Here is an 18,902-nt window from a genome sequence, read left to right on the forward strand (position 1 = left end):
ATAAGAAAGAGAGGTTAAGGACAGCCATTTTTATGGTCAGAGATGCTCCTTTTGCTGCCCAAAGGATTAGCATCCATAGCTCAGGAGTTCCAGGAGGCTTTTTTCCACAGTGAAGGCACCAGTGCAACATGCGGGGAGTGAGCCTTCATCTCAAGCCCACTGGAGTCAGTGGAAACATTCCTGAAAACTCAGAAGGACTTTATGTTGGAAGCTGCACCATGAATGGGTGGTATGATGAGGAGGAGTTTCCCCATCTTTTGATCTCTGTTCATTTAAAGTTATTTCAGTGGACATGCGAGTAGCTAGACACAAGTCAGATCAAAATTAATGAGCCTGTCATTTGTGGCCTCTGGCAACAAGGGGAAAAATAGATAGGCACTGTATATCACTGAAATTCATGGACTAACCACATGACAAGAGAAAACATATATAATGTAAGTGATGAAAAATCAACATATAAAATGTGGGAGCACTTCTGTGATATATCAGGCACTTCTGTGTTTGGATCCAGACTTCAAGTGTGCCTTTGGTCGGAGCTCTGAGCTAGGGATTTGTTCTGACCTACAACAGAGAGAAATCAGGTGAAATTCAGATCCAGGTCTGGTTTTGAACATGCTTGCACCTTCAAGGGCATTTCAGTTATGAGATCTAGTTTGCTCTAATCTTTAAGCAGAAGACAAGGCAAGGTGGCACCTTATAGGCTAACTCATTTGGAGAGGCATGAGCTTTCATAGGCTACAGCTGTAGCTCATGGAAGCTAATGCCTCTCTGAATGAGTTAGTGATGCCATTCATAGATTTCATAGATTTCATAGACATTAGGGCTGGAAGGGACCTCGGGAGATCATCGAGTCCAGCCCCCTGCCCAAAGGGCAGGAAGTCAGCTGGGGTCATAGGATCCCAGCTAGATAAGCATCCAATTTGCTCTTGAAGGTGTTCAATGTAGGTGCTTGAACCACCTCCGCTGGCAGACTGTTCCAGACCTTGGGGGCTCGGACAGTAAAGAAATTCTTCCTTATGTCCAGCCTGAAACGGTCTTGCAGGAGTTTGTGACCGTTCGACCTCGTCATCCCTTGGGGCACTCTGGTGAACAGACGTTCCCCCAGATCCTGGTGGTCACCCCTGATAAACTTATAGGTGGCCATCAGATCACCCCTGAGCCTGCGCTTTTCCAGGCTAAAGAGTCCCATGGCTCTCAGCCTGTCATCGTAAGATCTGTTTTCCTGACCTCTGATCATGCGCGTGGCTCTCCTCTGGACTCTCTCAAGCATTCTTTCCTGCCTTCTGCTTAACTCCAGTCTAACACAGCTAACTACCTATCTTTAATTAAGTTAGTGCTGGGGGGGGAACATGAACAGAACTAGGATTTTGGAGAGAAGGGTGCAGATGGTGTGGTGCTTCATGACATATAACACAACACAAATTTTTCTCTACAGCTAAAAACTAACTAACAAGAAACTTCACTAATAATCCAGAGGCCTAGGGCTATACTAGTGAGTTTAAGATTGAAGCAAAAACAGATTGAACTTTATTGGAATGTGCATTACTTTGCTATATCATACATTATGTATAAAGAACACAACAAGCTAGGCAAAAAAACCAATAAAATATTGTTCCATTAGTCCTGTAGTCATTAGAATGAAATGTATACCACTTTTTCATATTTATAAAACAAAATCTAGCCTTCTTGAGCATCTTGGCAGTACATCCAATGCTTCACTAAAAGTTATTTCTATACCTGAGTTAATGTTTTTAGCTGAAATTAGAAACAGTTTGAAGGGCTGGGAAACAGTCGCATCACCCCAAGCTGCTAACATGCAGCAGAACTGCAGAAGAAAGGACAGGCTGATTACCAGAACATCAAGATCATTAAAAAAGAGAGAGGGTCATTAGCACCTGTGAAATGAAGAGTTTAGAAGAAATCAGATAGGTTAATATGAGCCATGAAGTCAAGTGACTTACTCACTGCTTCCTGAATATAAATGCTGCTGCCACTGCCAGGCAGTTGAGTTTAAACTTTGGGTGGACTGGGAATCAAAGGGGGGTTGGAGGTAAAACCATTGTACCCACCCCCTCAAGAATCTACTTATGTGGGGTATGCACAATGGAAGAGCTTTTCTACCAGTCAACAAAACAACCATCCTGAAGCCAAATTCATTAGACACCCATATGAGGGGATATTCAGGTCTCCTGCAGTTTCACTACAGTCTCAGTGCATTCCTGAATAAGCATCATTGACTATATTTGAACAGACTAGTTTTCCTAGGAGGGCATTATTAGACCTTCCCTCTGCACGCCTAGGCTAGGGACAGAAGTTACATATAAATCAGTTTAAGTGATCAGAAACTGGTTTAAACCTGTAACAGAACAGAAGTTCAGTACACATAAACCAGTTTCAAAATGACCAAAACTAGTTTAAGATAAAGCTGGTTAAATGATTTGGGTCAAACCGGTTTATGGAACTTCTGTCCCATACCCCTTCCTGCTTCAAGTTAAATCAGAGTCCCCCAGCATCCCAGCATGCTTTTCAGCCCTGGGCTGGGCTGTGCCATCTGCTCCAGAGAGCAGGGCTGGCCCCACCCCTCTCCTCCCTAGCCAGAGCTGTGACTGGCTGAGGAGGTGGAGACTGCAGGCATAGCAGCATCTAAGTGCCTTTCCCCTGCCCCTACCCCCTTCACAGCTCACTGCTCAAGCAGGGATCCCCCTCTCCCACAGTAGGGACCCCAAAAGACTGGACCCAAACTGTCATCTGGCTAAGCCACCCCCATGCTAGGTAATCTGAGTGGTGTCTATGTAAGTGTGTCTCCAAGTTCACTGGAACAAAGGCAGACAGAACAATGTCCACTTAGGTGTTTTTAGAGCTAATCAAAGGGTCAGCTGGTAATGTCCCTCTGTTCTTCCTTAAAAATGCCTTGGAAAAAGCTGTTTAAGAGCTTGAACTAATGAGAGAGAGGCTTTTGTTCTCTTGATGGGTTGATAAGCTTTTATTCTGATAAGCTCCCTGCTGGCTTGCTTGTTTCAAAGGCTGCAATCTGTCAGTGTTCAAGAGGGGACAAAGAGGTGTGAGAAATGACCTGGTTTGCAATGCATGGGACATGCGAGTACTGTCAGTTTGCTGCAGACAGTATGAAGGGAGAGGGAGACTGAAAATCTCAGTATCATCAACAGATGCATGCACTCCACACAAGGAGTCCTCCCCACCACCTCTCCCACTTTTCCTCACCACTAGCAGGGGCCAGGATCTGGCAGCACTCCTCAACCCTTGAGCAGCAAGGGGGGAAAAGCCTGGTGAGGGCTGCTTCCCCCACCCCTTCCAGGCACACCTCATCTGGGAACTGTATACAGACCAGGGCGGGAGTTTAAACCCCTCCCTAATCATAGCACCCTGCCAGGGCCTGGCCACACCCCTCCCCCAGCTCAGCACTATAAAAGGGAAGGGAAGGCTCACCTAGCACCTTCTGGCTCTTAGCCTGAGCTACTGCAGGCATGTACCTGCATTTCCAGAATCAAAAGTGAATATTTGTCCCTTTGCAAATAGGTTTAATCTCTGCAGGTTAGAGTAACCTGCAGAGATTGAAACAATTCAGGCTCAGGCTTTTTGAATGTCTGTCACTAGCCCTACAGGTAGAGTTGCAAACAGGACCAAGTCACTGAGCTTCTAGTCACCACAGGACCTACAGCAAAGCTCTGCACCACAAGTGCCCTGTGATTTACAATGGTAGAGCTCAACATGAAAGTAAGTACTGGCATAAATTACAGTTACATGACTGGCTTGCACTAGTGAAGACACACAAGTGGCTTTCAGCAAATTCTGTTGCCAGGGAATAAACTTCATTCACCTTTGGGAAAATCATAGCAGGATTCTGGAAAGGATAAGACAGGCCTATGGGCAGATGAAAATATCCAGGGTGGTAACAGTGGACCACAGAATAACTTTTGAAAGGTTCCATCTCATTCTCCAAAGGGGTAAAGACAGAGGGAGTGTCTGTGCCCCTTCATATGCTCAGAAATTTGCATTCGGTGAGAGCTGGTATGTGGAGAAGAAGAGGTATTTATAGTTAGGGGAAGCCAGGCTGAGTTTCCTAAAATCTTCTCAGAGGAGCAAATATTTCCAGTCCTTTAAATGACTGCTTGTATAGTCCTTTAAAGATGCAGGAGAGCTGACTTTTCAGGAAATATTACAAAGCAAAGTGAAAGAATTAACTAATAGGATTCTCCTGGACACAAAATAAACTTTACTTTTAAGATGGGTCAAACTCCTCTGTAGGGAAATAATCCACATCCTCCTTTTGGAAGGTCTTAGCAGGGTTCAGAATATGACTGGACAATGATATCAATAAAGTGGCCAGTTGTAACAGTGAGAATTAAAACATAACCTGGAACCTAGATGTGGTTTACAATTCTCATGCCCCAAGGTGTTAGTCAACCTCTAACAGGGGGCAGAAAGACATTTTCCCAGTTAGGAGATTGTTGCCGGCACAAGGTGCCCGAGGGAGGCAACAATTGGGTTCATTGCCTGGTGTGCATCGCGCCAAATAAACACACTGGGGGGAGAAGCAGACAGAGTTTATTTGAGCTCAAGTAAAAGGCACAGGGAGACTGTATGGTCTCAAATTCTGCGCGCTTAACCCTGCAACAGTGGAATTTTTTATACCATGGTCAGTTTACTATCAGTGATTTTCCATCAGCTGGCCCCCTTCTTCCTCCCCTTTCCCTCCTCCCTTCTCTCTCCGAGTGGTGCCATTGCATTCCACAGATAACAATTTTAGCTCGCCTGTTTTCCAGAAGGACAGGAGATTGCAGGCGCCATAGAAAGGGTTACAAAGGTTGGGCAAGGGGGGATTCCTGGCTCGTCTGAGCCCAGAGCAGAAGGACTTCCTCAATGCTCGTGGTCTTCCATCCCTCTGAGTTACCTGGGGTTATGCCCAGTGACACCAACAAGATCATAGGTAACTCCCTATTGCAGAGCTTCTTGCCCCCTACCTCTAAAACAGCAGGTATAGATGACACCCAGGGACAGCAGATTAGAATAGGTGGACCAGGAGATTGAACTAGTCTGGCAGGTCCTTTATCCCCAATAGAACTGTGTGAATAGAGGCATTCTGGTCTAATGGTCTGCCCCCATGACTGGGAGTGAGGAGCTGCTGAGTTCCAGCTGGGCCTCTGCCAGTAATTCTTAGCTCTCTGCCTCAATTTTTCACTATCTGCATTCTGGGCTGATAATTCTTACCTGCCATGTGGGATGTGAGGTTTAATACGCAACCATTTTTTAAGTGATAAATACTAGGTTGGGTAGCAGAAAGGGGAAGCTTCTCATCTCCCTTGCTTCAAGTAATAGTGTGTGCGTGGAAAATTGGCCTTAAAGTATTTACCAGCAATTTGTTCTACAGTTCAAACAATTTCCTGATTGTTAAATGGCTGTACAAGAGTTGAGGCAGGCTACAGCTGAGCAATTTCACCTGCAAACAAACGCATTAGCTGCAGAAGCTAGATAAGACCTAACTACACATAAAAATGAACCCAGAGTCCAATATGAATGTTAAGTGAATTAAGCATTCCTGATCAAGTTCTGGATGGACACTAAAATACTGGCTCCCAACCTTGGGGTCACAATGTTAAAAAATGGGGTTACAAGGACACTTGACAGAGTCAACTGATCGTGATGAAAATCACAGAAAAAAGCAGGAAACAGTGGGTTCCCCCTGTAGACTGGCAGTGTTCCACCCCATAAGGGGCTGATTGGAGCTAGGGGGAGCGGGAGGAGGGCAATCAGGCAGGGGGTGCCACGTGCATGTATATGTGCGCATGCACACATGCACATAGCAGCCAGGCAGCCTGGAAAGCAGTTCCCACAGCTCCCTCCAGGTAAGTCTGGAGTGGGGAAGCAAGATTGAGATCATAGAATCACAGAAGTAGGGTCGAAAGGGACCTTGTAGATCTTCAAGTCTGACCCCCTGCCTGGGTGGGAGAAAAGACTGGACTCAAATGAGTCCAGCCAGGTAGTCATCAAGCCTCTTCTTAAAGATCCCCAGAGTAGGAGCCAGCACCACTTCCCTAGGAAGTTGGTTCCAGATCCTAGCCGCCCTGACAGTGAAGTAGTTCCTGCGGATGTCTAATCTAAATCTACTCTCTAATAACTTGTGTCCATTGTTCCTTGTCATGCCAGGGGGCGCTAGGGGAAACAGGGTCTCCCCTAAACCCTTCTGGTCCCCCCTAGTGAGTTTATAGACAGTCACCAGGTCCCCCCTCAGCCTTCTCTTGTGAAGGCTGAACAGGTTTAGGTCCCGCAGTCTTTCAATGTAGGGACCTAACCTTGGGGTCACAATGTTAAAAAATGGGGTTACAAGGACACTTGACCCCTTGGGGTTACAAGGACACTATGTAGTCCCCGGATCATGCAGGTGGCCCTCCTCTGGACCCTTTCAATGTTGTGCACATCCCTCTTGAAATGGGGTGCACAGAACTGGACGCAGTACACCAGCTGTGGCCTGACCAACGTCGCATAGAGGGGGAGGATCACCTCCCTGGCTGTACTTGAGATGCACCTGTGGATGCACAACAAGGTCCGGTTAGTCCTGCCAACCGGACCTCGCATTGTTGGCCCATGTTCATCTTGGAGTCAGTAATGACTCCAAGATCCCGTTCCACCTCCGTGCTCTCAAGAAGGGAGTTTCCGTGCTCCCTGACAGAGTGCCACACCCCCACCTTTCCTTCCTTCTCTATCCCATCTGTAAAGCCTATAGCCCCTAATGCTAACTGCCCAGTCATGGGACGAATTCCACCATGTTTCTGTTAGCCCTATGACATCTGGGTTTGAACTAGTTATTCTGAGGGTGAGTTCCTCCTGTTTATTCCCCATACTGCGAGCATTGGTATATAGGCATTTAAGGCCTTGCAAGACTGTGTGTGCCACCCCCTGTTTAGGGAGACGGTCTGGACCCCCGTTTCTTACCTTAGCACTCCTTGCCTTTGTCACCTGTCATACTTGGATGGTGTCTGCTCATCTTCCTGTGGCCCCCTCCCCCATGGTGAGGAAGGGAGGGAAGGAGTGAGGCAGGAGTGGGGCTGGGGCCACTGCCTAGCCAGGCTGGTGCACAAGGCCTGGAGCCAGGGAGAGAATGCAGGGCCTGGCTGGGGGAGCAGGATAGAGTCATGGGTGGCTCATCTGGTGAGGAGCGGGGGCAGGAGGGCTGTCTCCCCACTTTTCTGGACATTTCCAGGGAGGGAGGCATGGGGAAGCCACATGTCCCCCCAGATTTGTGCGCAGGGTGGGGGTGGATGTGGAGGAGGGACCTGGCACAGGAAGACAGAACAGGGTTGTGAGGTTCAGTGCTGCTGCCGGGATTCCCATATTTGCCACACCACCATGGTGAGGCGCCCCCTGCCCATCCAGGAGCAGTAGGGGACACAACTCTGCACTGCTGCCACCAGTGCTGCTAGCCAGGCAGAGGGAACCTCACCATGGTGGTGGTGCAGCAGCTGGCGTGGCCCTCCCAGCAGTAGCACTGAGTCAGCCCACCTTCCCGTGCCAGGTCCCATCCGCTGGGCTGCAGAGATCACCGGAAGATAGCAGGGTGGGGAGCCCCAAGCCTACCTCCTTCCATCCCCCCCACCCACAAACTCCACTCTGGTCATGCTGCCCATTATGGGGTCACAAAAAATTTCCAGTGTTTAAATGGGTTCATGCTGCAAAAATGGTTTGGAAGCACTGTTCTAGAATAAAAATGCCCTATTCTGAGTAAGCTTAAATCACTTTGATTATTGACAGTTAACTGACTGACAATTAGTAATAACTATTCCAGAATAATTCTCCATGAAGATAAGCTCTTATACACGCACCTCGTTGAATATCATACAAATTCCCTTCAGAAATGGAAAAGCAGAAGACCAGTTGGTTTTTGTCATAATTCAGATTAACAGAATTCACTGGATCAACAATGACACTGAATAGGTTTTGCATTAGTTGTAAGCAAAGGAGGTTGTAGGCGGGGTTGAGGCTCCATTCAGGCAAAGATGTTGAGTTAGAGCACAGGTGGGCCCCTAAAAAATTTAGAAAATTAATAATTCTCTGCCCTTGGTTCCGGTCAAAAATGACCAGAACCAAGGGCAGTAGGACCCAGTCAGAAGCCCCGCCTGGGGCTTCTGGCCTGGGACCAGGTGGCTACCTTGCACTGGAACCTCAGGTAAGAGAAAAGGGAGGGTGGGAAGGGCAAGGAAGGACCCCAGATAGGGAAGGAGCCTGGGGAAAAGTGGCCTGGGGAAAAGCTGTGCAGGGGCAGGAAAAGAGTCCCCTCCCCCACCCCCTGCCTAGCACCCCGTGCTGCAGCCGCTTGCAGCCTACCTGGGGCTGCCTGTGCCTGCTCTGGACAGCTCCACGCAGGCTGTGAGCAGCTGCAGCCGGGAGCGCCGGCCACAGGGTGGGGGAGGGGCCGCTTCCCCCCCCCACACACTCAGCTTTTCCCCAGGCTCCTTCCCAGTGAGGAAGAAAGTGGCCCTTCCCAGCTCTGTGGCCAGCGCTTCCTGCTGCAGACGCTCACAGCCCATGCAGGGCTGACTGGAGCAGGCACAGGCAGCCCCAGGTGGGCTGCAAGCGGCTGCAGAGCGGGGCACCGGCCATGGGGTGGGTGAGGGGCTGGTTTGCCTCATCCCATGCTCAGCACCACCTTGTATCCCAGCTGCACTACCAGCCTGGGCCCCACATGGCTCCAGGCTCACCCGTTGGGGCTGCGCATGCCAACAGCAGCTGAGGCCCCCTCATCTGCCGTGCCAGGCAGTGTTTGCCACTGCCACCTGTGGGCTGCCCAGCGCGCACTCTGGGCAGGCAGCAGCAGCCAACACTGCCCAACGCGGCATGTGCCTGCTCAGTGCCTGCTCAGGACAGCCCCGCGTGGGCTCTGAGCAGCTGCAGCAGGGAACCCCAGCCACAGGACGGGGGAAGGGCCACTTTTCCCTGCACTCCGCACCAGCTTCTTCCCTGCCAGCAAGCAGTGGGGTTGAGGTTGTGCACTGCCCCCAGCTTGTGAATGGGCAGGGAGCCAGCAGGAGCATGGGGCCTGCACCAGTGTCCCAGGGCCATTGCTGGTAGGGCCCAGAGCTGGGTGGCAGGAGCGTGAGGTCTCACCCAGTAGGGGCTCTATGGAGCTGGGACAGCTTCCCCCCTCTCCCAGCCCAGTTCCACAGACCCCTACCAGCCTTTGTCCTGCTTTGGGCCCCACCAGTGCTGGCCCTGGAACATGGGACCAATGTCCCAATGTCTTGGGACCAAAGCCACTGGGACATTGGTCCCAAGATGATGACAAGGGGGTGGGGCACCTGTCAAGGGGCAGGGCACCCATCAAGGGGTGGGGTTACCCATGCAGCCCTCTACAGCCTGCCAAAACTGGGTAAGTGGCCCTCCGCCCAAAATAATTCCCCACCCCTGGGTTAGAGGGTAGTTAGGCTTGGCATCAGTGGTGCTGAAATTGGGCAGGCTCTTCCCAGAAGCTGTCAGCAGGGTCTCTTCTATAAGTGACAGTTCCCATCATTTTGGACTGAGTGATCACAGCTATTTCTGTGAGTCATTGGCCATGTTCAAATCAGACTGGGAAAGCATATTCTAGAGCCAATCTGAAACCCAACCCAATTTTGTTCTGAACCTAGGACTGGACCTCAAGGGACTCAGATACGAGGCCCTGGTTTGACTGCTCAGATTTTTGCAGGTGGGAATGCGTTTAATCGAAACTGACAGCTCAAATGGTTTGTATGGCATCTAACATTTAACTGCCTGAGTCCCAGCCAAGGCAGACAAAGAAAACTGTACAGCTGTTCATGCCATCTTTTGAACACCTTCTTGTCATAGCCACATCAATTATAGCGACAGTATCTCCCCCTTCTGTGCACTGGACACTACCAGTGCAGCAGCAGGGACTGAAAAAGCTACTTAGCACCACAGAAGTGCTCCTAAATGCTATTACTCTGAGCTTAAAACCTCAGCTAGTGGAAATCTATATAACCCCATCAAGTTCAATAGCATAGTAATGATTTACATCCACAAAGGATCTGGCTCATTACTTTGATGCGTCAGTAGCTTGAGGTGCAGTTCCCCTCAAACCCCTGCACCTATCTCCTTGAAAACTGGCAGGCTTCATGGCCTCAGCAGGGGCCACCATCTCTGCAATTTTCACTCCCTTGTGGTGTAACACATACATGTGACATGAGTTTTGCTTTTAAGAATGTAGGGTACAGTTTCCCTCAAACCCTTGCACTGATCTTCTTGAAATTTGACAGGTTTCATGCTCTCAGCACAGGCTACCACCCCTGCAAGTTTTATCCAAATCAGATAAAAAACAAAAAGTTATAGATATTTCATTGATTCCCCATTATACCCTATGGCCGGATCTCCGAAGCAGCACCGAAGCTTTGGAGCCGCTTCAGCCAAATCAAAGCAGGAAACCAATCCGGAGCTCCGGATTGGATCCCTGGCATCCAAAACAGCCAGATCCAAAGCCGAATTGAATAGCTGTCTATTCACACAGGCCTAATGCACAGTCACTATAATAATGGACCAGTGGCCATGCAATTATGAGAACAACTTGCATTACATTAGCAAGCTTCATACAGAAGTGTTTGTACCTGCCATGGGAATTCAAATATCCCTAGGAAGATTTTCAGCAGTCTTAGCTTTGAATGGCCATTCCTACATATTTTATTAGGGACACTTGTAAAGCACAGCAAAATTATACCAATCCAGTTAGGACTTGAAGGAAACAACATGGTACCCATGAGATACTGCAGGTAGAGGTCTGAAAGTGGGAAGGATGTCGTTATTCACACTAGCTAGCATACAGCTGCAGTACAGACAAGATCATTTTAACAAGAGGGTAGCATCACAGCGACACTTCCAACACTGGGTTTCTGTGTGCTGAAAAACAAATGCTCAGCTAGTATAAATGGGTTTAGCTGCATGGGAATCCACCAAGATCTGCCTGCTGACAGCAGACAAGGACTCAGTCCTAGAGCTTTAAGGGACACTGGCCCCTCAAATGATTTCCCTTTCCCTTTATTAAGGGATTGTGACCCCTCCCTTCCAGTCTATGATTTCCCAGGCCCACAAACATCTGGATAGTGAAGGAATGGTGAAGGCGTATGCATCACCCCCTATTAATGCTCACTGTTAGTGGTCCCTATCAGTACAGAATTTCACGTGGTGGGACTGCAGACCAGAAGGCAGTAATGCCAGCGAAGAACTGCAGTCTATGTCTCTTCTGGGCAGTGGGGACAGAGCAGCTGGGAACCACTGCACTGACTGAAAAACAGTGAGACAGAGTTGTGTACGGGCTTGCATCTCCTTTACAGTTGGACAGCTGGCTCCTAAAGGCTGAAACAGATTTGCTCTATTTTTAAAGAGAAGGCCTCCCTGCCACAGAGGTCCAGCTGGGACTATCACAAAAGCAACTGCAACTGCTCGAGAGACATATGCAATGAACTGGAACAAGGAGGAATCAGAAGCATTACAAGCCAGTGTTCATGGCTGCCAGAAAAACAGCTCATACCCTACCCTGCAGGGCTGAAGGAATATTGGCTATTAAGAAGGGCTCTGGAAACCCCGGCATCCTGATCTCTGGCCCCAGTTCTGCTAATTCATGGCTTGAGGAAAGAGGCGGCCCTGGGCCAAGTGGCAAAGGTCTCAGTTACCAAGTGTCTGGGTTAACGAGCTCCAGTCTGAGTTTCCAAGTACTAAATGCCAAGGTGAGGTCAGAATCCGCAGGCACAGATCTAAGTTCCCGTCCTCTCAGAGCTTCCCCAAGAGGCTACAGCAAAGGGTGGTGATCAGTGCAAAAACTTTGTCCAGCCATGTCTTTTATGGAGCAGAGGATGAATTTAGTAGCTCCCTGAGTCCCACCTGCTCAGTGCCACTGGCCTCCTACTATTAATTATACTGCCCTGAGCCAATTCAGCTCCCTGTAGAGACAGTGCTGTGTTCTCCAGTCTGTCTCTGGAAGAACCTGTCAATGAAGGGATGTGACCCCAAATGATCCTCCTACCCAAAGGCCTGAGGCAGGGACAGCTCCGGATCTTGGAGAAATGCTGAGCAGAGCCCGACAAGGGTTCAGTCTGCTTATCTGTGAAAGGAGATGGATAAACCTGTGAAAGGCATCCACAGAACTAGGCCAGGTAAGACTTAGTCAGGTGTATCCTATTTAAATTGGGATCAGCCTACACCTGCTGAGGTGCAAACAGGGCCAAAGAAACAGTTTGTCCAAACCTGTGGAATGCTGTGCTACATGATGTCAATACGACTCAGTTTCTATAGAAAAGGAAGCAGAAACATTTCTCACCTTCCCTTATTCATCCTAAAGCAGCATTGTAAAAAGGTCAAACCCCAGCTATCCCTCCCACCCTCCTTTTAAAATTCCCCTCTTCCCTGGAATGCTTTCCTAGGAGATTTTATTCTAAAGATAATTCCCTCTCACTCCTTGTGATGAGAAGTTGCTGATAGTCCTGGGACCCACACCTAATGCCAGAGGATTTACTATGCATTCCTTGTAGCACTGGGCCCCTCCCCTACCTGGAGAGGGGAGCTAAAAGCCCCACACAATCAAGGAACTCTCTACATCCTTCAATGTATCCCTGATACATTGCCCCAGCGCCACACAGATATCTCCCATAATGACTGGTGACCATGAGTCTGATGTCATAATACCAATGCACAGCTGCCAACTGGGTTTGGCTATTGCATTACAAAGCCCTGGCAAAGGATATGTGGGGAACATCATAGCCCCAACCACCAGTCCATGACTGACTCCCAAGCTGGATTACACTACAATCAAGAGGCCTCAGAGTCTTCTAGGAGGCTAAGTGCAGAAATAAGGCCAAGTGTTAGACTTCCTTCTGGGGGCCATGACCTCCTGCTTCAGGCAAAAAAAAAGAAGGTAAATTTAGAGCAGGGCTAGAAATAGGCAGAGAAGGGATGAGAGCATGAAGCCCTGCTGCTCTCAAACTCTCAGTGAGAGTCCTAGCATCCGGTTGCAGGGAGACAATGTCTATGCCCCTTCTGTACCCTCTCCTTTTCTTTCTCCAACTGCTGGGGATAGATGACGTCTCTTGGCTTCTCTCAGATGTACAGTGTGGCCAAGGGCCATGGTGGTTAAAGGAGAAGAAAGGAAGGGCTTGTTTGGGAGTTGTCCAAGCAGCCTGAAAAGAAGGCTGAAACCCTAGAGAAGGGCAATGACAAAGAACTCCAGAGTGATGTACAGGATGGAAGGGGTATGCCAGGAAGTCAGACCACAAACAGGGAAATAAAATGGGACCCTAGAGTTCCCAGTAGTTCACAGAACAGAGCCCAAGGAAAAGGAAAACCAGAAAACCATGGCAGACCAGAGGTACCTATAAGGCAGGTAGCATAGAAGAGCCTGGCCTAGGGAGAAGGGCAGCAGGAAACTGGACAAGACAAGGGGAACCTGGAACCTGTGGGGAGAGAAGCCCAGGACAAAGGACGCCCCACAGCACAGAAGGAGCCAGCAAGCCTATGAGAAGAGAAAGAATCTCAGGAAGCGGACTGTGCTGCACAGGATTCCTCCGAGTTGGAAAGAGACAGGTGACTTCCCAGAACTTCCTCTATGAGCTGTTGTCTCTAAGCTGTGTTCTCTGTCTCACAATGATGCCCATCTCAGGTAGGCACGTGATTTCTTCTGGGCCCTGGTAATGTTTCCAAGTCCTAAAGTTCTGCTAGAGCTAGATTACCTCAACCTCCATACTGGCATGTGACTCTCAGCCAGGCCTCTTCTGTCACAGGCTGGCTACCAATTGTAGGATGGAGTAGATGGGGGAAAACAGTTCACGTGTGAATGCCACACTGTATTCAACACTATCTGTAAAGGTCAGCAGCTCCAGGCAAACTTGGTCTCTGTGCAGTGGGGAGCAGAAAAGTAGACTTGACAGTCTACCTATGCCATGACGGAGATGCACTGTGGGACTAAGGTGGGGTGGAGCCTTGGAATGATTGCATTAGCGATCTGCACTTACAACAGAACTCTGGCAGCTCTACATCCATTATGCCTATTAGTATAGGAAGCTCTTCTTGTTCTCTTTTAGGCCTCTCTGTATTGCTGGAGTGGTATAAATGTGTCTTACTGGAATGGAAAAATGGCCCCTGTGAACAGTTTACTCTGAGATCACACTGGTGAAATTCTTAAGACTATCAGGTCAGTAAAGGTGTCAGAATTGGTTTCTAAGTAAAATTCACTACCAGATAATTAAAGAAAAAACTCCAACAATTAAAGTCAAACAAACAAAAACCCCAGAAGATTTTAATACAGTAACTACAAGGATATAAAAGAAACCACTTGGTCCATTCAACATAATCCATCCTACTTATACTTGCAAATCAGCTTGTGAAATTCAAATGCTGACATAAATTAGACCAGATGTGCCATTGCTCACAAGCAATAATATTTATTACTGCAATTTCTTCTTTCCAGCTTTGTGCAAGGCCAGACAGGATTCCATTTCTTTTAGGTAAAAAAATGTGCAAAGCAGTTAGGGAGTTTTGCTTAAATCCCTGAACAAAAAGGAATGATGTGTTTGTTTCTCAGTTTCTTGAAAGAGCAGAGAATAGATGTTTATCAGGAAATGAGTAATGCATATTATTTGGCTTTCAGCAGAGGTGGAAGTGCATACAGCAGGTTCCAGAATAGGTTAGTAAAAAATTAATTAGCACCAAGTGGGGAAAGAATGATGTGTTTATTCTCTGCACAGCATTCTTGTTTAAGCTTAATAAAAATGACTGAACTAAAAAATCCTAGTGATGTAAACTCCTCTTGATAGCAAGTGTTTTTCCACATACAAAACACTGCATTTTAAAGCAGGAGTATGAGAGATTTTTGAGCTCACAAGGCAAGATTTTAGGACACCAAACAACATGAATTTCAATGGGAGATAGGGATCTAATCTGTTTGGGCATTCTGAATAACCCACTATACGCTTCTGTGCTTTTTTAGGCACTTACTCCTTCTGAAAATCTATCAGAAATATTAGTTTTCTAAACAATTTACAAAACATAATAAAATCAATAATTTTATGAAGCAATAAGAAAACGAAAATTAGCACAGTGATCTCAATCAGGGTGCTACAACAGCATAGGGTGCCTTGAGATCCTTTCAAGGGGGCCATCGGGTGCCACACAATGTTAGCACTGCTAGATGTGCAAACCTGATTCATAAGAAAAACCCACAGATTTCTAATAGCAATCCATAGCTGTGGTCTTTCTGAGGCTTTTGCAACTGAAAAACTGATCTATTATTGTTTTGTCGTTATAAAAAAATATAAAAATTTAGAGCTGGCACTTTCTAAGGAGCACCTCAAGTCTATCCACGGTGCCCTGAGTCTAAAAAGGTTGAGAATCAATGATTTAGCAAATTTGTTTATTTTTCTTTGGATTGAAAACTTTTCCTGCAGGATGTGTGATCCAAGTATTCCAGCAATTTGCCAGTCCTTCAGAACCAGATATTGAAGCAGGTGAATAATATAAGTGAAACCGTCTGCGTAACCTGCTCTAGAAATGTACATAAATCAAGCATATATAAATAGTAAAAACCAAAGCCAAATCTACAAGGTTAGTCATGGCGAGCAAGAACATGCATCATTTTAAATATACAGCATTTCATCCAACTGCCATTTTAAAGAGATTTAAGGCATAATATTCAGAAACAGAAACTTTAAGACATAACGGTGACTGAATAAATAACAGCCTTAAATGACTGATAATCCATCTGAAGCTAGGATAGAAAGCTCTGTTTAACCAGGACCAGCCAACATTTCACAGGGCAAAGCAAACATCAAAAGATTTTTCAGTCTGGTAGCGCTACATCCTGCATTATAAGTAAAGGTCAAACTAAAACCATGCGTTACAGCAGCACATTCCCAATAAAGGTTTCAGTGGGAGGCCTGATGCTGTATTCCATCCACTATGGGAGCCTTATTTTTCTCCCTTCCTCCCACAAACCTACAAAATATAACTTCATCAGTTTTCTCAGGAGTTATTCCTGGTTTTCACCAGTACAAAAGACAAGAGCCTACAAAATATAACTTCATCAGTTCTCTCAGGAGTTATTCCTGGTTTTCACCAGTACAAAAGACAAGAGAACTGGGCCCCAAAAATTCCCCAAGGAAAACAATCAAGGTCCAGGGAGTGTAAAAGCAGCAGGTGGGCAGACTGCAACCAGTGAATAAAAACAGTTGTGCTTCGTATCTCCTTTCAGACTCATGTGACAAATAATGAAAATGCAACAACAGCAAATCAAATCCCAACATCTGTAACTGCTGGGTACCTAGTGGACATCTTGCCAGAGTAAAACTAGGGTGGCAAAGAATTCAGGATGACGGCAGCAGCACACCAGAGGAAGAGATGAACCGCGATTGGAACCAATGGTGAACAGCTGCTAACACTGCACCCAAGAAACACACACCTACAAACACAAACATAATGGAGAAAAGAGTTTAAAGTACTATTTCCCCTTGTCTGCTGACATGCAACAAAAGCAGGTGCTTGGTCTTCCACATATCAATGGCAAAGAACAGTCAATGAGAATGGGTTCTGTGTGGCAAAGAACGTTAACTCTCTTCTCCCTGTTAAACATTTGGGGTGAAGGCACTTGCCACTCACCACCAGCTTCTTTGAAGTCAAGGGGGCCAGATAGACATCTAGAGAAATTGTTGTGGCTGCAATGAAGTCAGTGGGCCTACAGTGAATTGCACCAGCTGAAGATGTGATGCATTTTATGGTCCTAACTCTGCTTTTCATCATAGCTGTAGCCCTGGGCATCTGGCATCTCACCGTAGCAGAGAAGCAGGCATGTGTTCTTCAGATGCCCCCTAGGAACCTACATAATGAGGAATGTACCCCTCTAGACCCATTTCCTGAGTCTTTCATGGACACACCAACCAGCTTCCCCATCCTTAAATCTATTGCAGGCAGTTCATTCAGAAAGGGCTTGGTGGGGGAATCAGTCCCCTATCTCTGGTGCATCTGGGGAGCTGGAAGTGTTTTTTACTCAGATCTATCACACATCACGAAAGTACGTCTGCTTGGATTTTTTCAATCAGCATTTTTCTTATTCCTACAAATGGCACTTTTAGCTGTCATTGTAAGTATAAGGGCAACACCGCTTCAGGCAAGTTAAGCAGCTGTGGTTGCTGGAAGCAAACAATGATGCAGAACTGAGAATTTAAGGCCAGATCCAATTGCACCCATTAGGTGCCTAAGTGTGACCAGCTAGAGTCTCTGAAAACAGTTAAATGCCAAAGGCGGGAGGGTGAGTGGGTCCTTCTCCCCCATGTTTTTTATGTCTTAGTCTTTAAGGCTAAAAGGATGGCATTAAAAAATCTGATGTGTTAACAATTCTTTAGGGACTTAAGCAGAGTGGAATAGGGAGACACTTAGACACTTAACAGGTAAAATAGGATTTGGCCCTTAGTATCCAAATGTTGGAGGTAAAAGACCTGATCAAGCTGACCCTCAAACACTTACTGAATAGCACCACACTCCAGAAATAGCCAAATGAAAATGACTGGAACTCTTTAACGTGGCTCCATATGAGTATCTCTTGTTGCCCGGTGTATGGAGAGATCTTACAGCAGGCTCTGAGAAAGGTTTGTCCTCTGGTGCCTCAGCTACAAGTTAAGTGTTAAGATAACAGCAGCAATGGAAATAGAGTACCACAGATCAGGGCCCTGAACTTTAAAGGGAAATCCTACACAGGCTGTTGGCTGGAGAGGGAGAGAAGCTGTGGTTAGTGATTTTGCAGTTTAAACAGAGTGTTACACTGACTCCCAGTCAAACAGATTTCATTGACATTCAGGCTGGAAGGGACCCTGGAGGATCATCAAGTCCAGCCCCCTGCCCCAGGGGCAGGAATTCAGCAGGGATCATAGGATCCCAACAAGATAAACATCCAAATGTGTCTTGAAGGTGTTCAAAGTGGGTGCCTGAACCACCTCTGGCAGCAGTCTATTCCAAACCTTGGGGCCTCAGACAGTAAAGAAGTTTTTCCTTATGTCCAGCCAGAAATAATTTATGTCTTCCTGAGACAGATCCCTTCTCTATGCAGATCAGCCCTCTTCTGGCATGCTAAGCCATGCTAATTGCTCATATGCTCCAAACCAAATACATCAGGAGCTGTATTTCATCACATCCTGTTTTAAGAGGAATCGGAGGATATTGTCCGAGAGCCCAGGAATTTGCTTTCTCTTGTTCAGTGTGGCTTCCCCATCAGCAGGTGCTGAGAAACAAGCATTACGGGAATGATTTGGAAAGACCTTGATGTCATCTCTGTTCAAGACCATTTGAGCTATCTGGAGACTGCGCAAGGCATATTTTGTCCCATCCTTGTTGGCCAGCTCTGAAATTTTCTGGGACAGACACTGTGAAGCTGCCTTGTATGTTGGATCCCCTCGGCCAGGCTGCATCTGGCAGCATTTTTCATAGAAGTTCTTTAGAGAATTTTTAATGCTAGCTCCTTCATTAGTGCCTTCATGTTCAGATGTCCAAGATGACAGAATGTCAGTAGGCTGGGAGGGCTGAAACTCTGCATCTGAATGGTGCCTGGGATTTGCCTTTTCACTGAACCTGGTGCAGAAGCCCATAGTAACTGAAGAAGTACCATCTTCAGGATCTTGGCTGTTATCACCTGCAGGCACAGAACAGAGTGAAATGCATTAAACATTTAACAATACAGAGGAATTCCCAAAAGGTTGCAGACGATTAACAGAGTTGCCCTTGAGGCGCCAATGAAAAAAAGATCTCTTGCTCACTGAAGTTTCACTAATAATCTCAAAATGGGGCTGCCCAAAGGTATGACCCTATTAAATGCTGAAAGATACCTGGTCATGCTCAGAAGAGGACTATTGCAAAATTCTGCCCAGCCT

At 47.1% G+C, this 18,902-nt stretch overlaps 1 long non-coding RNA gene across 1 annotated transcript; it reads right to left on the reverse strand.

Moving 5' to 3' along the window:
- Nucleotides 1-14,260: 14,260 nt before the first annotated feature.
- LOC149873828 (uncharacterized) lies at nt 14,261-18,142 on the reverse strand. The gene is made up of 2 exons (XR_016442957.1): nt 17,506-18,142; nt 14,261-16,444 (listed from the first exon to the last, which is right to left on the reverse strand). It is a non-coding gene; the product is annotated as an uncharacterized LOC149873828 (long non-coding RNA).
- Nucleotides 18,143-18,902: the final 760 nt, after the last annotated feature.

Source organism: Crocodylus siamensis, chromosome 1 (genome assembly GCF_052110815.1).
Source record: "Crocodylus siamensis isolate JL-2025a chromosome 1, ASM5211081v1, whole genome shotgun sequence".
In the NCBI taxonomy this organism is placed as follows: Eukaryota; Metazoa; Chordata; order Crocodylia; family Crocodylidae; genus Crocodylus; species Crocodylus siamensis.